Source organism: Lithobates pipiens, unplaced genomic scaffold, assembly GCF_037356315.1.
Source record: "Lithobates pipiens isolate NorthernLeopardFrog02 unplaced genomic scaffold, aLitPip1_a1.2 Scaffold_30, whole genome shotgun sequence".
Taxonomy (NCBI): Eukaryota; Metazoa; Chordata; class Amphibia; order Anura; family Ranidae; genus Lithobates; species Lithobates pipiens.
The window spans coordinates 170,763,791-170,783,093 of record NW_027507791.1 but is presented as its reverse complement, the minus strand read 5'-3'; the positions used below and the strand labels follow the sequence as shown (position 1 = coordinate 170,783,093).

Sequence of the window (19,303 nt, the reverse complement as noted above, 5' to 3'; positions counted from 1 at the left end):
CCGCATGGATTAAATTGAGGACTCGGGCCGTATTGTCTCTAGCTTCCGACTTATTTATATTTTTTTGCTTGTTTCCCAAGGTGACCATCTTGGCGTTTGTCAAGAGGGTTGAAAGTGCCTGAAGAGATTGCCTGCGGGCACATCACCCTGAAAGCACCCGATCTCGTTTGATGTTGGAGGCTAATAGAGTCGGGCCTTTTTAGTACCTGGATGGGAGACCGCCTGGGAATACCAGGTGTCGTAGACTTCTTTTTATGATGTTGGCGTTGACCTGTTTTTTTTTCGCTTATTTCCCAAAGTGACCATCTTGGTGTTTGTCAAGAGGGTTGAGAGTGCCTGAAGAGATTGCCTATGGTCACATCACTCTGAAAGCACCCAATCTCGTCTGATCTTGGAGGCTAAGAAGAGTCGGGCCTGGTTAGTACCTGGATGGGAGACCACCTGGGATTACCAGTTATTGTAGGCTTCTTTTTATGTTGTTGGCGTTGATTCGTTTTCTTTTTTTTGCTTGTTTCCCAAGGTGACCATCTTGGCATTTGTCAAGAGGGTTGAGAGTGCCCGAAGAGATCACCTATGGCCCCATCACCCTGAAAACGCCCAATCTCGTCTGATCTCGGATGCTAAACAGTGTCGGGCCTGGTTAGTACCTGGATGGGAGACCGCCTGGGAATACCAGGTGCCATAGGCTTCTGTTTTTTTTATTTTTTATTTAGTAGTATGCGACATACAATGCAAAGGCAACTTCACAGAATGTGTGATACAAATAGTTACAAACAAATGATCATATTGCATGGATATCAGAGCCAATGGTAAGAAGTCTGAGGAGAATAGCACGTGTACAGCTTTGCGGTCATATCAAGATGAGATTAAAGCTCCATCTCGTTGGGATCCTCTACCACTTAAAATATTATTGATACTAGCCCTGCTACCCTCGAAGAGTTTAGATATCCATAGATAGGGGAAGAGTATTTTGTAGTAGTCAAATGTCTAACAAATATTTTGAATAGTTGTAGTTCTCCACATTAACTGTCACATTGATATCACCACTGACAACACACCACTTTTTAACAGCACCAAAATATGAAAAAAGCACTTTATATGTTTCAAAAGTAGTTGCATTAGCAAAAAATAAAGTCCTGTCTTCTTTACACGCTAGCTTTTCTGTATACATTAATCTCTCTGTGTACACCAGCCACTCAATATAGACTAGCCTCTCTGTCTTCTGTATACAGGTGCCCGTAATCTATATACACTAGCCTGCCTTCTTTTTACAATTGTCTCGGTGTCCCAGCCTCTCTGCATACACTAGCCTCACTGAATTCCCCAGACTGTCTTCTGTATACACAAGCCTATCTGTAAAAAAAAATAGCCGGTCTTCTGCATACTCTAGCCTCTCTGTGTAACACAGTCTCTGGATTCCCTAGCCTACATCTCTGCATACCCAGGACCTTCCTCTGTATAATCTAGCCTATCTGTATACACTAGCCTGTCTTTTGTACAAATTAGCTTCTCTGTAGCCGGTCTTCTGTATACACGAGCCTCACTGTCTACTCTTGGTTGTCTTTTGTATACACTAGCATCTCTTTATACATTAGCTCTCTGTATACCCAAGCCTCTCTGTATACACTAGTCCACCGGTATACACTAGCAAGTCTGCATACACTAGCCTCTCTTTGCAACTCAACTTCTCTCTCTGTATACCTTAGCCTCCATCTCTGCATACCCAGGACGTTCTTCTCTATAATCTAGCCTATGTGTATACACTAGCCGGTCTTCTGTAGACATTAGCCTCCCTGTATAAACTAGCTGGTCTACTGTATACACTAGTCCGTCTGTATACACTAGCAAGCTTGCATACACTAGCCTCTCTGTGTAACCCAGCCTCCATCTCTGCATACCCAGGACGTTCTTCTCTATAATCTAGCCTATTTGTATACACTAGCCTGTCTTTTGTACACATTAGCCTCTCTGTATAAACTAGCCGGTCCTCTGTATACACTAGTCCATCTGTATACACTAGCAAGTATGCGTACTCTAGCCTCTCTCTCTGTATACCTTAGCCTCCATCTCTGCATACCCAGGACGTTCTTCTGTATAATCTAGCCTATCTGTATAATCTAGCCTATCTGTATACACTAGCCTGTCTTTTGTACACATTTGCCTCTCTGTATAAACTAACCGGTCTTCTGTATACACTAGTCCGCCTGTATACACTAGCAAGTATGCATACTCTAGCCTCTCTCTCTGTATACCCTAGCCTCCATCTCTGCATACCCAGGACGTTCTTCTGTATAATCTAGCCTATCTGTATACACTAGCCTGTCTTTTGTACACATTAGCCTCTCTGTATAAACTAGCCGGTCCTCTGTATACACTAGTCCATCTGTATACACTAGCAAGTCTGTGTAACCAAGCCTCTCTCTCTGCATACCCTAGCCTCCATCTCTTGCATAAACCAGGACCTTCTTCTGTATAATCTAGCCTATCTGTATACACTAGCCTGTCTTTTGTACACATTAGCCTCTCTGTGTAAACTAGCCGGTCTACTGTATACACTAGTCCATCTGTATACACTAGCAAGTCAGGGAGCCACGGAATGATCCGACCTCAAGGGGAGGGGTAATGAGGGGCGGGCATGACCTGGTGCCCAGGAGCCAATGGAAGAAAAGGAGGCTGAGGGAACTGAGAGAAGCGAGGGGGGCGGAGCCATATAAATAGGGGGCGGAGCTTAGACGGGACCAGTGCACGAGGAGACATCACAGGAGGAGGCAGCTTTGTTCACTGCTCCTCTACATCCAAGATGGCGGCGATCGAGGCGGCGCTGGCGCGATTGCGGACACAGGCGGCGGTGAAGGGACCGGAATGGCTGACCAGGCAAGTGCAGGAGCTGCTGGGGGACAGTGATGAGGCGAGGGGCGGCGGGGGGACTGTACCACGGGCCCGGCGGTCTCGGCCGCCGGCGCGATTTTCGCCAGGCCCCGCCCCTCCGCCACCTCGTGACCGGCGGAGCCCGGGGAGGGACGGATCGGTCCCCCCGGCGAAGAAGAGGCAGCAGGAATGTCGGGGTTCAGGGCGGTCGACACGCCGCCGGCCCGCCCCGGGGAGCGGGGCCACAGGCAGTACCTGCGCTGGTTCCCCGTCTCACAGCCCGGCAACCAGTCGCGTGGGGGTGCTCGGGGGGGGCCCCAGCACGAGCGGAGTTCGGGTGGAAGAGGTGCCAGGGGCGGAAGACGGCAGGAGCGTAGCAAGGAAGCTGGAGACAGGGAGGAAGGGACGCAGACCGGCAGATGGACAAGCAGGACGCCGCGGGGGACAAGTGGAGGAGCAGGGCGGTACGGGGGGGCACCACAGGTCCGGTCCACATCGCCGGTCTGGGAGTGCGCACCCTGGGGAGACACACCTTTCCAGCCGCCGGAGCGTTGCGGCCTCTGGGGGGGGATCGCCCAGGGGGCTCCCTTCGCAAGCAGAAGCGGACGTGGCGGAGCGGTCGGAAGGAGAGCTGTCCACAGAAGACGAGGTGGCAGATCCGGCAGTGGAGAGCGGCAGTGCGGCTGTGGGAGCGGTGTCTGGTCGGCCCGGTAAGTCCATGCATAATGTTTTGACTGATGCTTTGCAGGGGTTGTTGGGGGTGGTTCAAGGGGTGCCGACGGGGTCTCCGGCACCGGTGGTGCCGGTGGGGGGGGAGCAGCGGGGGGCGGGGCCCGGCTCGACTATGCCGGCGCCTGCACCGCAGCTGCAGGGGCTTCTGGACGGCCTGCGGGCATTGGTGGAGAGGTTTGGGGGGGCGCCGGGCACTCCTGCCCTGGCAGCACCGTGGGGGTCGGGTGCGAGTTCGGCAGCTGCGGCCGTGCCGGCGGCGGTAGTGGAACCCGCGGCATCCGGGGTTGAGGGGCCGGCATCGAGTGGGGGAGCCGGTGGCGACAAGGTCGCGGAGGGGCGGCAGGTCGGTCGGACGTGGTCAGAATTGGGGACGCGGCACGGTGCGAGGTGTACGTCTGCTTCGAGGGCCCGCTGGGAGCGCACTTGAAGCCGGAGGTCCGGGAGAAGATTACAAAAGGTGAGTACGTGGAGATATTCTCGCTGCTCCCATTAGAAAAGTTCAATTTGGATCGGGTCAAACCTAATGACACCAAGAAGGACGATGAGGAAAAGAGGCGTTACCGGCTGATACCGCGAACGTTTGCAAATTGGTTGCAGGCATTCGCGATATTGGCGAGCGTCATTGGGGAAAAGAACCCCGAGCACTGCTCGGCGTTGTTTTGTTACATGGACGCCATCGGGGAGGCCCACAGGGTGTACGGGGGTGCTGCGTGGCTGCGGTATGATGAACAGTTCCGGCAGCGAAAGGCGGTGCGTCAGGAACTGCGGTGGGATCACAAGGACATCAGCCTCTGGATGCGACTGATGTCCTCGGCCCGGGCCCAGCCTTCGTTTTTTCAGGGGGGGGCCGGGGGTACAACCTCCTCAGGACTGTCGGCCGGAAAGAAGTGGGGAGTTTGCTGGCAGTTCAACGAGGGTGCGTGCAAGTTCGGGGGTGCCTGCAGATTCAAGCACGAATGTTCGGGTTGCGGGGGGGCCCACGCGCTGTCTCGGTGCTTTAAGAAAGGGAAACGTGCCGGCGACGCTTCTAACAAGAGGGAGGACGCCGGTGAAGGTGGAAAGGATGCTTCCTTTCCTAAATAAGTACCCGGACGGGGAGGCGGCGCGTCTGCTGGCGGAGGGGTTCCGCGTGGGTTTCCGGATTCCTTGCGACCTGCAGGTGGTGCCGCCGTTGGCGCGGAACCTCAAGTCGGCCCTACTGCATCCGTCGGTAGTGGATGACAAGTTGGGAAAAGAGGTTGCGCTGGGTCGCATGGGGGGTCCTTTTGAGGAAAAACCTTGGGGGTGTCTTGTGGTGTCTCCACTGGGGGTTGTCCCCAAGAAGGAGCCGAACAAGTTTCGGCTCATTCACCACTTGTCCTTCCCGAAGGGGGGTTCGGTCAACGACTTAATTGATCCGGAGTTCTGCACGGTATCTTATACGTCATTTGACGCGGCGGTCCGGTGGGTGCGGAAGTACGGCCGGGGGGCGCTTATGGCAAAGGCGGACGTCGAGTCAGCGTTCCGGTTGCTTCCGGTGCACCCGGACAGTTTTCCACTGTTGGGTTGTCATTGGAGGGAGCAGTTTTACGTGGACAAGTGTTTGCCCATGGGCTGCTCCGTTTCGTGTGCGGTGTTCGAACAGTTTAGCTCGTTCTTGGAATGGGTGGTGAGGGATGTCTCTGGCCTCGAATCGATCATTCATTATTTGGACGATTTTCTCTGCATTGGCCCCCGGGCTTCGTCTGTGTGTGCGATTCTTCTTTCCACGTTGCAGCACATCGCGAGCATTTTCGGGGTGCCTTTGGCGGCTGAAAAAACGGAGGGTCCTGTGCAGGTGTTGAGTTTTTTGGGCATAGTGATCGATTCAGAGGCCATGGAATGCAGGCTGCCGTTGGACAAACTGGAGGGCCTGCAGAGGGAGATCCGGGAGGTTCAGGGTCGCCGGAAAGTGCAGTTGAAGAGCTTACAGTCATTGCTCGGCAAACTGAATTTTGCGTGCCGGATTATCCCTATGGGGAGGGTGTTTTGCCGACGGCTGTCGGCTGCGACGGCCGGGGCAAAAGCCCCGACGCACTTCATTCGATTAACGAAGGAACACAGGGACGACTTGAGCGCGTGGCATGAATTCCTGTCCTCTTACAATGGTCGGGCAGTCTGGATGGCCGGGCCGGTGAGCAATTTCGATCTGGAGTTGGTCACCGACGCGGCCGGGTCAACGGGTTATGGGGCGTTTTTTCGGGGGGAATGGAGTGCGGCACCGTGGCCGAGCTCCTGGAAGGAGGCAGGTTTCCTGGGCAATTTGGTGCTATTGGAACTCTTCCCGATAGTGCTCGCACTGGAGCTGTGGGGGGAGAGGTGCAGGGATTTGAAATTGCGCATTAACTGTGATAACATGGGGGTGGTGCAGGTGGTGAATCGCATGTCGGCATCTTCCCCCCCGGTTATTCGAGTTTTGCGTCATTTGGTCTTTCGGTGCCTGCGTTTAAACGTGTTCATTTATGCCGTGCACATCCCAGGGGTGGAGAATGCCTTAGCTGACTCACTGTCTCGTTTCCAGTGGGACAAGTTCAGGGAACTGGCGCCTGGAGCGGCGGTGGACGGACTCCCTTGCCCAGAGTGGATGTGGGCGCTGCCCTTGGAATCGCCGCGGGATGGATACGGCGGTCTGTGAGTGGGTCTACCTGGTCAGCATACGAAAGGGTATGGCGGGAATGGCAAGGGTTGGTGGAGGAGGTGTCCTCGGACGGGGATGCGGGTGACTGGCGTTTATTGGTGCTGTATTTTGTGGTCCGGAATATGGAGGGCGGGCGCTCAGCGGCCGCGATTGACAAGAAAATGGCAGGTTTGTCATTTCTTTTTAAACTGTTGGGTTCGGAGGATTGGACAAAAGACTTTTGGGTGCGGCAGATGCTGCGGGGTTTCCGTAAACAGAGTAAGCGGGGGGACGGACGGCGTCCGGTGACGTTCAACCTTTTGGTGGCCATATGCGCGGAATTGGGGTCGGTTTGTAAGTCTAGTTTTGAGGTGCGACTGTTTACTACGGCTTTTTCGTTAGCGTTTTATGGGGCGTTTAGGGTGGGTGAGTTGGTCAGCCCGTCCAAAAAAATGCCGGGAGGGCTGTTGGATCAGGACGTGCGGGTGACGCGGGATAAGGTGTGTTTGCTTCTCCGAAGATCAAAAACTGACCAGCGGGGTCGGGGGGTGGAGGTTGCGTTGTTTCAGTTACCTGGGTCCCCGGTTTGCCCGGTTGCAGCGGTTCAGGGGTATCGGGGGGTCAGGCCGGGCTGGGAGGGCCCGTTCCTTATGCACGAGGATGGGTCTTTCTTGTCACGGTTCCAGTTTGTGTCGGTTTTTCGGCGGTGTTTGCGGAATCAAGGTTTGGTAGCGGCGGAGTATGCTTCACACTCCTTCCGCATCGGGGCGGCCACGGAAGCGGCCAGGTGCGGGTTGGATGAAGCATCGGTGCGCAAGATAGGTCGATGGGAGTCGCGTAGGTTCAGGTCCTACGTCAGGCCGCAGTTGGTGGTAGGGTGCTAGCGGTGGGGTGGTTGGTTTGGAGTGGGTGTCCCCCATACAGGAAGTGGGGGTAACTCGACAACTTGGTTCCAGAGGGCTTGGTGTCTGGTGGGATGGTACGGTTGGGTGGTTGATGTGTTTTTGCTTTGTTTTTTTTTTTTTTTTTTCTCTCCGTTTCAGTGTACGTGTGTGTGGTTTTTCGTTTCAGATGGAGGTGCACCACGCCTCGTTTGGATCGTGGGCCATTCTTATGTATGTTGGGGGGCCAGGAGAGGTGACATGAGACCGGATGGTAGGCAGCTGGGGATTTCCAGGAGAGCAGCGGAGTTGCATTGGTTGGGAATCCCGGGCATGCAGTGGGACGGGGTGATGGGCGTGGTGGACAGGTATGTGCTTCTAGATGGGCCCCCGGATGTGTTGGTGCTCCATGCTGGGGGGAACGACCTGGGGTTGCGTAAGGTCCGGGACCTGCTCGTGGACATAAAGGCGGATTTTCTGCGGCTCCGAGAGAGGTTCCCGAACACGATTTTGCTCTGGTCCGACATCGTGGCCCGGACAAGGTGGAGATGGGCCAGATCGGTGGCCAGTATCCAGAAAACACGGATCAGGGTGAATAAGGTGGTGGGAAGGTTCGTGGTCAAGAATGGAGGGTTGGTGATTAGACACAGGGAACTGGAGTCTAATGTGGGTTTGTATTTAAGACGGGATGGCGTACATCTCACGGATGTCGGCATCGACTTATGGTCCCTGGGTTTGCAAGGGGGCATTCAAACTGCTTTAAGGGTGTGGGGTTGCCCTCAAGGGTAAGGGGGGTCACCCTTTCAGGCTGTGGCGTTATCTTTCTGGTGGTCTTTTACGGTGGCGGTAAAATGGAGGTGATCTAAAAGGGGTGGGGGGCTCATCAGTAATAGGGGGCCCCTCCGGGGTATTCCCGAACGTTGGACGGAATACTGGGTGTTTTGCACTGCAGGAATTGGTTGTCTCCGGGCGGTCACAGCTGGAGGCCTGGTTTATGTTAATGGTACCGCAGTGAGGTTGGTTTTGGTTATAAAAGTGGGTCACCGTCAGAGATCACCAGACTGGACTTGGGTTTAAATGTTGTTTATGGTTTATATATATATATTTATATATTTATATATTTATATACAGATCTTTGGAGTGAGTTAAAAATTTCGGTGTGTTAATAAAAGGCTGTTGTGGCCAGTTTTACTCCAAAGAAAAGGTGTGGTCTCATTATTATTAAAAGGTTGATAAGGGGCAGAGGTGTCATGGGGTTTTTAATAACAGGAAAGGGGACATTGGGGCTACGCAGGTCAAGGGAGCCACGGAATGATCCGACCTCAAGGGGAGGGGTAATGAGGGGCGGGCATGACCTGGTGCCCAGGAGCCAATGGAAGAAAAGGAGGCTGAGGGAACTGAGAGAAGCGAGGGGGGCGGAGCCATATAAATAGGGGGCGGAGCTTAGACGGGACCAGTGCACGAGGAGACATCACAGGAGGAGGCAGCTTTCCCACCCTCCCTCCCTAATGTGGGGTTATTTGAGCATTCAGGTTATTGGTAGCTGGCTGGTTGTTGTTTTTCTTTCTTTCTTTCAGGAACAGAGGATTGGTCGTCACAGCAGTGAAAACGGCCCTATTGGGGGCTGCAGCGTTATCTTTCTGGTGGTCTTTTACGGTGGCGGTAAAATGGAGGTGATCTAAAAGGGGTGGGGGGCTCATCAGTAATAGGGGGCCCCTCCGGGGTATTCCCGAACGTTGGACGGAATACTGGGTGTTTTGCACTGCAGGAATTGGTTGTCTCCGGGCGGTCACAGCTGGAGGCCTGGTTTATGTTAATGGTACCGCAGTGAGGTTGGTTTTGGTTATAAAAGTGGGTCACCGTCAGAGATCACCAGACTGGACTTGGGTTTAAATGTTGTTTATGGTTTATATATATATATTTATATATTTATATATTTATATACAGATCTTTGGAGTGAGTTAAAAATTTCGGTGTGTTAATAAAAGGCTGTTGTGGCCAGTTTTACTCCAAAGAAAAGGTGTGGTCTCATTATTATTAAAAGGTTGATAAGGGGCAGAGGTGTCATGGGGTTTTTAATAACAGGAAAGGGGACATTGGGGCTACGCAGGTCATGCATACTCCTGCCTCTCTCTGTAACCCAGCCTCGCTCTCTCTCTCTGTATACCCTAGCCTCCATCTCTGCATACCCAGGACGTTTTTCTGTATAATCTAGCCTATCTGTATAAAGTAGCCTGTCTTTTGTACACATTAACCTCTCTGTATAAACTAGCCGGTCCTCTGTATACACTTGTCCGTCGGTATACACTAGCATCGCTTTATACATTAGCTCTCTGTATACCCAAGCCTCTCTGTATACACTAGTCCACCGGTATACACTAGCAAGTCTGCATACACTAGCCTCTCTTTGTAACCCAACTTCTCTCTCTGCATACCCAGGACGTTCTTCTCTATAATCTAGCCTATTTGTATACACTAGCCTGTCTTTTGTACACATTAGCCTCTCTGTATAAACGAACCGGTCTTCTGTATACACTAGTCCGCCTGTATACACTAGCAAGTATGCATACTCTAGCCTCTCTCTCTGTATACCCTAGCCTCCATCTCTGCATACCCAGGACGTTCTTCTGTATAATCTAGCCTATCTGTATACACTAGCCTGTCTTTTGTACACATTAGCCTCTCTGTATAAACTAGCCGGTCCTCTGTATACACTAGTCCGTCTGTATACACTAGCAAGTCTGTGTAACCAAGCCTCTCTCTCTGCATACCCTAGCCTCCATCTCTTGCATAAACCAGGACCTTCTTCTGTATAATCTAGCCTATCTGTATACACTAGCCTGTCTTTTGTACACATTAGCCTCTCTGTGTAAACTAGCCGGTCTACTGTATACACTAGTCCATCTGTATACACTAGCAAGTCTGCATACTCCTGCGTCTCTGTGTAACCCAGCCTCGCTCTCTCTCTCTGTATACCCTAGCCTCCATCTCTGCATACCCAGGACGTTCTTCTGTATAATCTAGCCTATCTGTATAAAGTAGCCTGTCTTTTGTACACATTAACCTCTCTGTATAAATTAGCCGGTCCTCTGTATACACTAGTCCGTCGGTATACACTAGCATCTCTTTATACATTAGCTCTCTGTATACCCAAGCCTCTCTGTATACACTAGTCCACCGGTATACACTAGCAAGTCTGCATACACTAGCCTCTCTTTGTAACCCAACTTCTCTCTCTGCATACCCAGGACGTTCTTCTCTATAATCTAGCCTATTTTTATACACTAGCCTGTCTTTTGTACACATTAGCCTCTCTGTATAAACTAGCCGGTCCTCTGTATACACTAGTCCATCTGTATACACTAGCAAGTATGCGTACTCTAGCCTCTCTCTCTGTATACCTTAGCCTCCATCTCTGCATACCCAGGACGTTCTTCTGTATAATCTAGCCTATCTGTATAATCTAGCCTATCTGTATACACTAGCCATCCATCTCTGCATACCCAGGACGTTCTTCTCTATAATCTAGCCTATTTGTATACACTAGCCTGTCTTTTGTACACATTTGCCTCTCTGTATAAACTAACCGGTCTTCTGTATACACTAGTCCGCCTGTATACACTAGCAAGTATGCATACTCTAGCCTCTCTCTCTGTATACCCTAGCAAGTCTGCATACTACTGCCGCTCTGTGTAACCCAGCCTCACTCTCTCTCTGTATACCCTAGCCTCCATCTCTGCATACCCAGGACGTTCTTTTGTATAATCTAGCCTATCTGTATAAACTAGCCTGTCTTTTGTACACATTAGCCTCTCTATATAAACTAGCCGGTCCTCTGTATACACTAGTCCGTCTGTATACATTAGCAAGTCTGTGTAACCAAGCCTCTCTCTCTGCATACCCTAGCCTCCATCTCTTGCATAACCAGGACCTTCTTATGTATAATCTAGCCTATCTGTATACACTAGCCTGTCTTTTGTACACATTAGCCTCTCTGTATAAACTAGCCGGTCTACTGTATACACTAGTCCATCTGTATACACTAGCAAGTCTGCATACTCCTGCCTCTCTGTGTAACGCAGTCTCTCTCTCTGTATACCCTAGCCTCCATCTCTGCATACCCAGGACGTTCTTCTGTATAATCTAGCTTATCTGTATACACTAGTGTATACAGACAGACTAGTGTATACAGAGGACCGACTAATGTGTACAAAAGACAGGCTAATGTATACAGATAGGCTAGATTATACAGAAGAACGTCCTGGGTATGCAGAGCGCTCAGCTTCAAGGTATGGCCAACGTGAGTAATATGAGGGACACTCCTCACCCCCGCCCCCACCTACCAGATCTGAGTTTCATCCCCTTGCCCTCTTTGCCCCGGTCATCTGGTGGCAGTTTTATGCACTCCCTGGCCCCCACCCTTTCATAATCCTTACTGACCTTTCTTTCCGCTGCTCACAGGAACACACTGGATGACTTGTCTAATTAACCAACTTGTACAAGACACCGCTATCCTCCTGTCTGACACCGGTCCTCCTTGGAGGCTTTACCCCTCACTGTGTGGGTGGTCCCTGCCTCTCCCTGGATGCTCCACATATACCACAACTACATTGTCAGAGGGGCACCACTTGACAGGACACGGGGCTGTCATTCCGGTGGCATCTCCCATTGGAGGAAGGGATGATGGCCCCAACCCCTTGGCAGCAGGTTCTTTCATGTACAGACCAGGGCGGCTCATCTTCCCTTCTGGAGTCTTCACCTTAGATGGGGGAGTTGCACTTTGGGGGGTCTGAGTGATACCTAATGCGCTGTACTGGAAGGGCTTGACATTCCCGCATATGTGTCCCCTCCCCCTGGATGCGCCCCTTGTCCCCCCCTCTGGCTCCCACCTACTCTTTGCCGACATTGCCTTCTGCAGCTTTCGGGGACCCTGGATGACTTATTTATTGAGCCTATTGGTACGAGACACTGCTTCCCTCCAGGGTGACTCTGGACCCCCCTGGAGGATTTACCCCTTACTGTTTGGGCGGTCCCAGCCTCCCTCTGGATGCTCTACACAGCCCCCGATGGCGATGCAGGAGAGACACTAATTGGCGGGCCCCAGGACTGCTGCTCGGGTGAAGTCTCCCATTGGATGGAGGGATGGTGGCCCTAGCCCCTTGCCTGCCGGATTTTCCATGCACCGACCAGGGCTGCTCCTCTTTCATCTTGATGTGGTGACCATGGAGGGGAGGAGTTGAAATTTATGGGGTCCGGGTGTTTGCTGGTGGGAGTGCGCTAAAGGACTTGACATTTCTGCATGTTTGTCCCCTCTCCTCTGTTTCCCCCTCCCTTCCCTCCCTTACCACCCTTCCCTTCCCTCCTTTCCCTCCCCCTTTCCCCCTTCCACTCCCCCTTTCCCCCTTCCACTCCCCCTTTCCCCCCTTCCCTGCCCCTTTTCCCCCCGGGGCGTGGACGGGGGAGAGGGGGTAAGGAGAGGACAATCTGCCAAAGGGAGAAATGCATTTGTTCGGGGACTGCATGTACTTTAGGGGTATGGGACGGGGGTGGTGGATCCCATTCTGTGATAACTTTTCTGTTGTGACGGGCTCCCTCGTGCATGCCTATGTTTAGGGTGAGCCGAGGAGACCCCTCAGTGCTGACAGTTATATGCTCTACCTTTGTTTTGGTTATACTACTGTTTTTTGTTTCTTTGATGTTACTGATTGTCTTTTATTTGCATACCGGTATCAGACGTGACATTTACCACTGCCGGGACTGGGGGGACTAGGATTCGGGGGCTCCCTCTCCGACCTGTCTACCCAATAACCCAAGTAGGACAGCGCTTTAAACCCAGTGTACATCTGGTAAGCGCTATAGCATAATTGTGCTGTTTTAGTATACCCTTCCTGTACTGTTGAGTGCGGACAACCCTTAATTTCCCTCTCCCCCTGGGGTTGAGGTGCCCGGCCTCTTTTTCCCTTTACCTTTCCTTCCATTTGCCCTTCCTTTCTCCGCCTTAGTTCTCGCCATGCATTACCTACCCAAAACCTACCTTGGTTCAACTTTCTTTGCTTTTCTCTGACGTCCCCCTCCCCTTCCCCGAGGAGCGATGGGAGACTCAGTCAAGGTCACCTCTCTAAACGTTAAGGGACTGAACTCCCCTGAAAAATTGTGGATCCTCCTGTGAGAACTGAACACATCCTGTACTGATGTGGCCTTTATACAAGAAACACATTTTAAAAATACTAGCCTCCCCTTTCTATGGTCGAGATCCTTCCCTAAGGTCTACCACTCTACTAACCCCTCCTCTCCATTCTGATCTCTAGCAGGCTCCCCTGGGTTCTCCAGGATTCTCTGGTGGACCCTGGGGGCCAATATCTTTTTCTTAGGGGCCACATTGGAGAGCGCCTTTTTACATTTGCCACTGTGTACGCTCCCAATGATCACCAAGACACGTTCCTCAGAACTACCCTGCACAGATTATGTGACTTTCGGGAGGGCCAATTGATATTAGGTGGGGACTTTAATGTCCCCTTTCGCCATCGGTTGATACTTCTGCCTCTTGCTCCTCGCTCCCTACCCCTCACCTAGGTCTCTATTCTGGCACCTTAATGAGAGCCTCCTCCAGATACCGGAAGTTTTAGCAGATGTGACCAGGGAATTGGACCTTTATTTCCAAGAAAACTAAAGCAGGACTGTGACCCGGGGATAATTTGGGAGGCTCACAAGTCAGTACTCCGCAGGGTACTTATCAGGCACGGGGCGCGCATCAAACGAACACGGAAGGAACAGCTTGCTAATCTGTTTCGTGAACTTGCCTCTGTGGAAGCGAAACATAAACATACCCCCTTACGGACCTTAGAGATTGAATTGGGGACACTCCATACCCATATTGCTGTCCTACTCCATTATAAAGCGAAAGCGGCACTCCAGTTTTGTCGTAAAACTGGCGTAGGAGTCAGAGGACAAATGCAGAAAAATCTTAGCCAGGTCGGTAAAGGAGTTGAAATCTGGCTCTTACATACCACAGTTGATAGATGAGAATGGCCAGAGGGCTCTACCCCAACCCAAATAGTCGAAGTCTTTGAAAAATGTTACTCTGTTTTCTACAACCTGCCCGATTCAGGGTCTGGACAGGACAATATAGACAGATATGTAACCGGTTCTGGTCTACCAACCCTCTCATCGGAATCACGGGAGTACTTGGAGGACCCGATCACACTGGAAGAAGTCCAGACGGCTGTGGGACCTCCGAAGGTGGGTAAGGCTCCGGGCCCTGACGGATATACCGCACAATACTTTAAGACCTTCCTCCCTATTCTCGGCCCGCGCTTGGTGAATTTATTTAATACTCTGAGCTCGAATGGGGATTTTCCTGAGGATACTCTTAGAGCCCACATCTCGTTGATACCTAAGGAGGGCAAAGACCCGGGCCTATGTGGCAGCTACAGACCGATTTCCCTCCAAAATTCGGTCCTAAAACTATTCTCTAACTCCTCGCCACGTGATTGGCACATCACTTGTAGTCCCTTATACATATTGACCAGTTAGGTTTTATTCCCACCAGGGAAAATAGGGACAACACCACTAAGGTGCTTACCCTGATCCGTAAAGCAAAGTCATCTGGGACCCCTTGTCTTTTCATGAGTACTGATGCCGAGAAGGCTTTTGATCGGGTCAAATGGACATTAATGTTCTCGGTCCTTCGCCATATAGGTCTGAGTGAACGGATGCTGGCATGGATAAGTAAAATATACTCACGTACTTACATTCCACCGGACATCGCGCGTACGTTTATGTTGAACTTCCCCCCACCCCTTGTCACTAAGATCCGCAGTTTGCTTCACGGGTGGCATTCTGGCCTCCATTCCTGGTTCAGCAGATGCAATCTCATTAAAATGAACATACTCCCTAAATTTACTTATCTTTTCCAAGCTCTCCTGATCCAGATTGCAGTCCTGTTTTTTAAGCAAGTTCAATCCTTGCTCACTCAATTTAACTGGGCTCACAAAAATCCCAGACTTAAGCAGTCACAGCTGATATTGTCTAAACAACAGGGAGTGTTGGATCTCCCTAACTTGCAACGCTACTACCTGGCCTCCCATCTGGGGCGTGTATTGGACTGGAATCGAAACAAACTTTCTAAGCTCACTCCCAAATTCCGATAAGAAGCACCATGTGGTGCTATAAGTATTTACCCACAGAATTTATGTCACATCCCACTATAGGGGCTTAGTTGAAAGTCAGTCACCTGATCGCTACCCAAAACACACTCACGTCTTTGACTTCCCCCCTATTCCCTATACGTGGCCATCCAACCTTTGAACTGGGGACCCACTTAGAAATTCCAACCTAGACAATGCGTCTAAATTCGTCATTGATGGAAAATGGCCTTCTTTCTCAACCCTAACAGATCCGACAGGGCTTTTCCAACTGCCTTTTTGGAGAGCTGCGCAACGACATCATTTTCTCCATTCCATCCCCAATCCTCAAACGTTCGCCCGCCCTCAGACGGAGTTTGAGACTCTATGCAGGAGCGAAGGCCCTTTGGCCCACATTCTCTCTCAAACAGATTACCCACACTTAACCTGTCTGTCCAACTGGGAAAAGGACCTTAATTGCTAATTTTCCCCAGCACAGAGACAACACATTATCACTTTGGCTCTCAAAATGTCGCTGTGCACGAAGATACAGGAGACGAATTTTAAACTTCTCACCAGGTGGTATTTGACACCATCAAAGCTGCAGAAATGTTTCCCCTCTTCCTCGAACATATGCTGGAGGTGTGGAGAAGAAGAGGGCACGTTGCTGCACAAATTTTGGTCCTGCCTCAGCTTGGTGGACTTCTGGACAGAGCTCCGATGCATAACACAAAAATTCACAGACTTCTCCATCCAGGAAGAGGCTGCATTCTTTCTCTTGCACCATTCACAGATTCCCATTAAGAAGTACAAAAAAATCAATTTTACGGCATGTGATAAATGCGGCGAAATCCTGCATCCCTCTCTATTGGAAAAAATGTTCCCCCCCTTTCATTACTCACTGGCTTAAGAAAATAGAGGACATTAAAAAAAATGGAGGACTTGATCCTCACATCACAAGGTAAACAAGAATTTTTTAAACAAACCTGAGACATCTGGAATACCTTTATATTCTCGCTGGAAGGATGTCGCCTGCTATCGCCTTAGTGCTCTGAGCTTTCCTTGACTGGCCCCTTGGACAGTGGCTGCCATCGTGTCTCGTCCCCCCTTCTCCTTTTCTGATCTTTCAACCCTTCTCTTTTCTGCCTTCCTCCCCTATCTCTCACCCCCTCCACCCCCTCTCTCTTTTGGAAAGAGTGGAAAATTGGGAATGACGGCCCCACACCCCCCTCTGGATGGATTATGCCGGAGGGACCTGGGGTTTGTGTGACCCTGGATCTTGGTACAGTACTTTATCCGTGCCTCGAATCATTGTGATTGATGGAAGGCAGACTCACAGTTGCGAATATACCTGTATCAAGTATTGTACAGCTGCTTTTTGCTCTGTATTTCTCTGTTGCATTATGTACTCGGGGGACCGTCTTCCCCTATTTGGAGAAAAAATTATATTTGAAAAAAAAAAGAAGCCTACGACACCTGGTATTCCCAGGCGGTCTCCCATCAAGGCATTAACCAGGCCCGACCCTGCTTAGCCTCCAATATCAGACAAGATGGAACAGATTCAGGGTGATGTGGCCGTAGCCAATATCTTCAGGCACTCTCAACTCTCTTGACAAACACCAAGATGGTCACCTTGGAAACAAGCGGAAAAAAATAGGTCAACGGCAACAACATAAAAAGAAGCCTACGGCATCTGGAAATCCCAGGCGGTCTCCCATCCAGGTACTAAACTGGTCCCAACCCTGCTTAGCCTCTGAGATCAGATGAGATTGGGCTCTTTCAGGGTGGTGTGGCCGTAGGAGATTTCTTCAGGCACTCTCAACCTTGACTAACGCCAATATGGTCACCTTGGGAAACAAACAAAAAAATCAAGTCAACGCCAACAACATGAGAAGAAGTCTGCAGCACCTAGTATTCCCAGGTGGTCTCCCATCCAGGTATTAACAAGGCCCGACACTGTTTAGTCTCTGAGATCAGACGAGATCTGGTGCTTTCAGGGTTATGTGGCCATAGGCGAGCTCTTCAAGCACTCTCAACCCTCTTGACAAACACCAAGATGGTCACCTTGGTAAACAAACAAAAAAAAAAAACAAGTCAACGCCAAGAACATAAAAATAAGCCTTCAGCACCTAGTATTCCCAGGTGGTCTCCAATCCAGGTACTAGCAAGGCCCGACCCTGTTTAGCCTCTGAGATCAGAGGAGATCGGGCGCTTTCAGGCTTATGTGCCCATAGGCAATCTCTGAAAAAAAAAAAAACGAATCAAGGCCAACAACATAAAAAGAAGCCTACAATAACTGGTATTCCCAGGTGGTCTCCCATCCAGGTACTAACCAGGCCTGACTCTTCTTAGCCTCCAAGATCAGATGAGATTGGGTGCTTTCAGAGTGCTCGGACTCTTTCCCCATCACTAATGGGACGAGGCAGGGGTGCCCTCTGTCTCCCCTAATTTTTATTCTGACACTGGAACCACTTATTTGTCACGTTCGGAATGACCCGAATATTACTGGCATATCCAAACCCTCCGCACACCACAAAATTGCGGCGTACGCTGACGATCTAATTTCTTTCGTCTCCAATCCACACATTTCGCTTCCCAATATACTCGCGACTCTCCGGTGATACGGCAGCCTATCAAACTATAAAATCAATTGCACCTTTGGCTGTATTGAATATATCGGTCCCGGATGGTGAGGCCAAGAGGCTACGCTCCGCTTTTCCATTCTACTGAGCTGAAAAATCTATACGTTACCTGGGCGTTGACATCGCAGCGGATTTGGCGCAATTGTACCCGCTTAATTTTGTCCCTCTCCTGAATAGACTGAAATCTGATTTGGGAAACTGGCATGCTTTAACACTGACCTGGTTCAGGCGCTGTAATGCATTCAAAATGACGGCCCTCCCGCGGATCTTATACTTGTTCCAGACATTACCGATCCGGTTACCCCCAATCTTTTTCAGACATCTGCAGGTGCTGCTCCGGGACTTTATTTGGGCGCGCAAACCGCCCAGAGCCCGTTTGCAATTGCTTGCCAGAACAAAGGACAAGGGGGGTCTGGGTCTCCCAGATCTGAGACAATACAACAGAGCGACTCTGCTAGCGAGAGTCGTTGATTGGCATTGTAATGGCCCACACAAGCAGTGGGTGGAGATGGAGATTGAGGATGGATCCATTCCCCTATTGACCTCCCCGTGGCTCCTGTCCTCCCTACCAAAAGACCTCAGAGATCACCCCGTAGTGGGAGCTACGTTGGCTGTTGTGCGGAGGTTGTTCCGCTGCACACACATTGCTCCCCTGCCGTCACCAATGACTCCGGTTATAGGTAATCCAGACTTCCCACCGGGATTTACCAACAAGAAACTGCGACAGTTGACAGTGGTAGGGAAACAGCGTCTGGGAGAGGTGTGGTCCTCGGGAGGGCTCCCGACCACACAAACCGTCGCCGAGCTTTCTGACCCTCCGCTTGACTTGTTTAATGCTTATCAACTTCGTCACTTTCTTCTGGCCATACAAAGGGCCCCCTACACTCCTAGAGACCTGACGCCCTATGAATCCATCTGTCACAAAAAGGAACCTGTGCAACACACCCTCTCCCTCCTGTACAACCTATTAAGTAGTCAGGAGGAGGAGTCGACCCCACCATTTATCCACAAATGGGAGATTGCATTTGGCATCACATTTACCCCACAACAGATAGGGAAGATCCTGACATTAGTACATAAAGCTTCCATCGCAAACCAATATCAAGAATCAGGATACAAGATAGTCTCACGCTGGTATAGAGTCCCATACCTTCTGAATAAAATGAATAGATCGATTCCGGATGTTTGTTGGAGGTGTAATTCAGATACGGGGACCATGGGACACATTTTCTGGGCATGCCCGGCCTTGAGGAACTTTTGGGTGGAGGTGACCGGGACGATAAAAACTCTCAGAAATGTAGATATCGCAGACAACCCAGCAGCGTGCCTTCTACACTTGACCGAACAGCCTGTTCAAAAATACAAAAAAACCCTCACGATGCAATTCCTGAACGCCGCCCGGGCCTGCATTCCCACACTGTG

At 50.8% G+C, this 19,303-nt stretch overlaps 3 pseudogenes; 2 read left to right on the top strand and 1 right to left on the bottom strand.

The window, feature by feature from the left end:
• Positions 1-347: 347 nt before the first annotated feature.
• Positions 348-466, top strand: LOC143947444 (5S ribosomal RNA; annotated as a pseudogene).
• Positions 467-569: 103 nt separating this feature from the next.
• LOC143946643 (5S ribosomal RNA) lies at positions 570-688 on the top strand (annotated as a pseudogene).
• Positions 689-16,920: 16,232 nt separating this feature from the next.
• On the bottom strand, positions 16,921-17,040 carry LOC143949132 (5S ribosomal RNA; annotated as a pseudogene).
• Between the last annotated feature and the right edge of the window lie 2,263 nt (positions 17,041-19,303).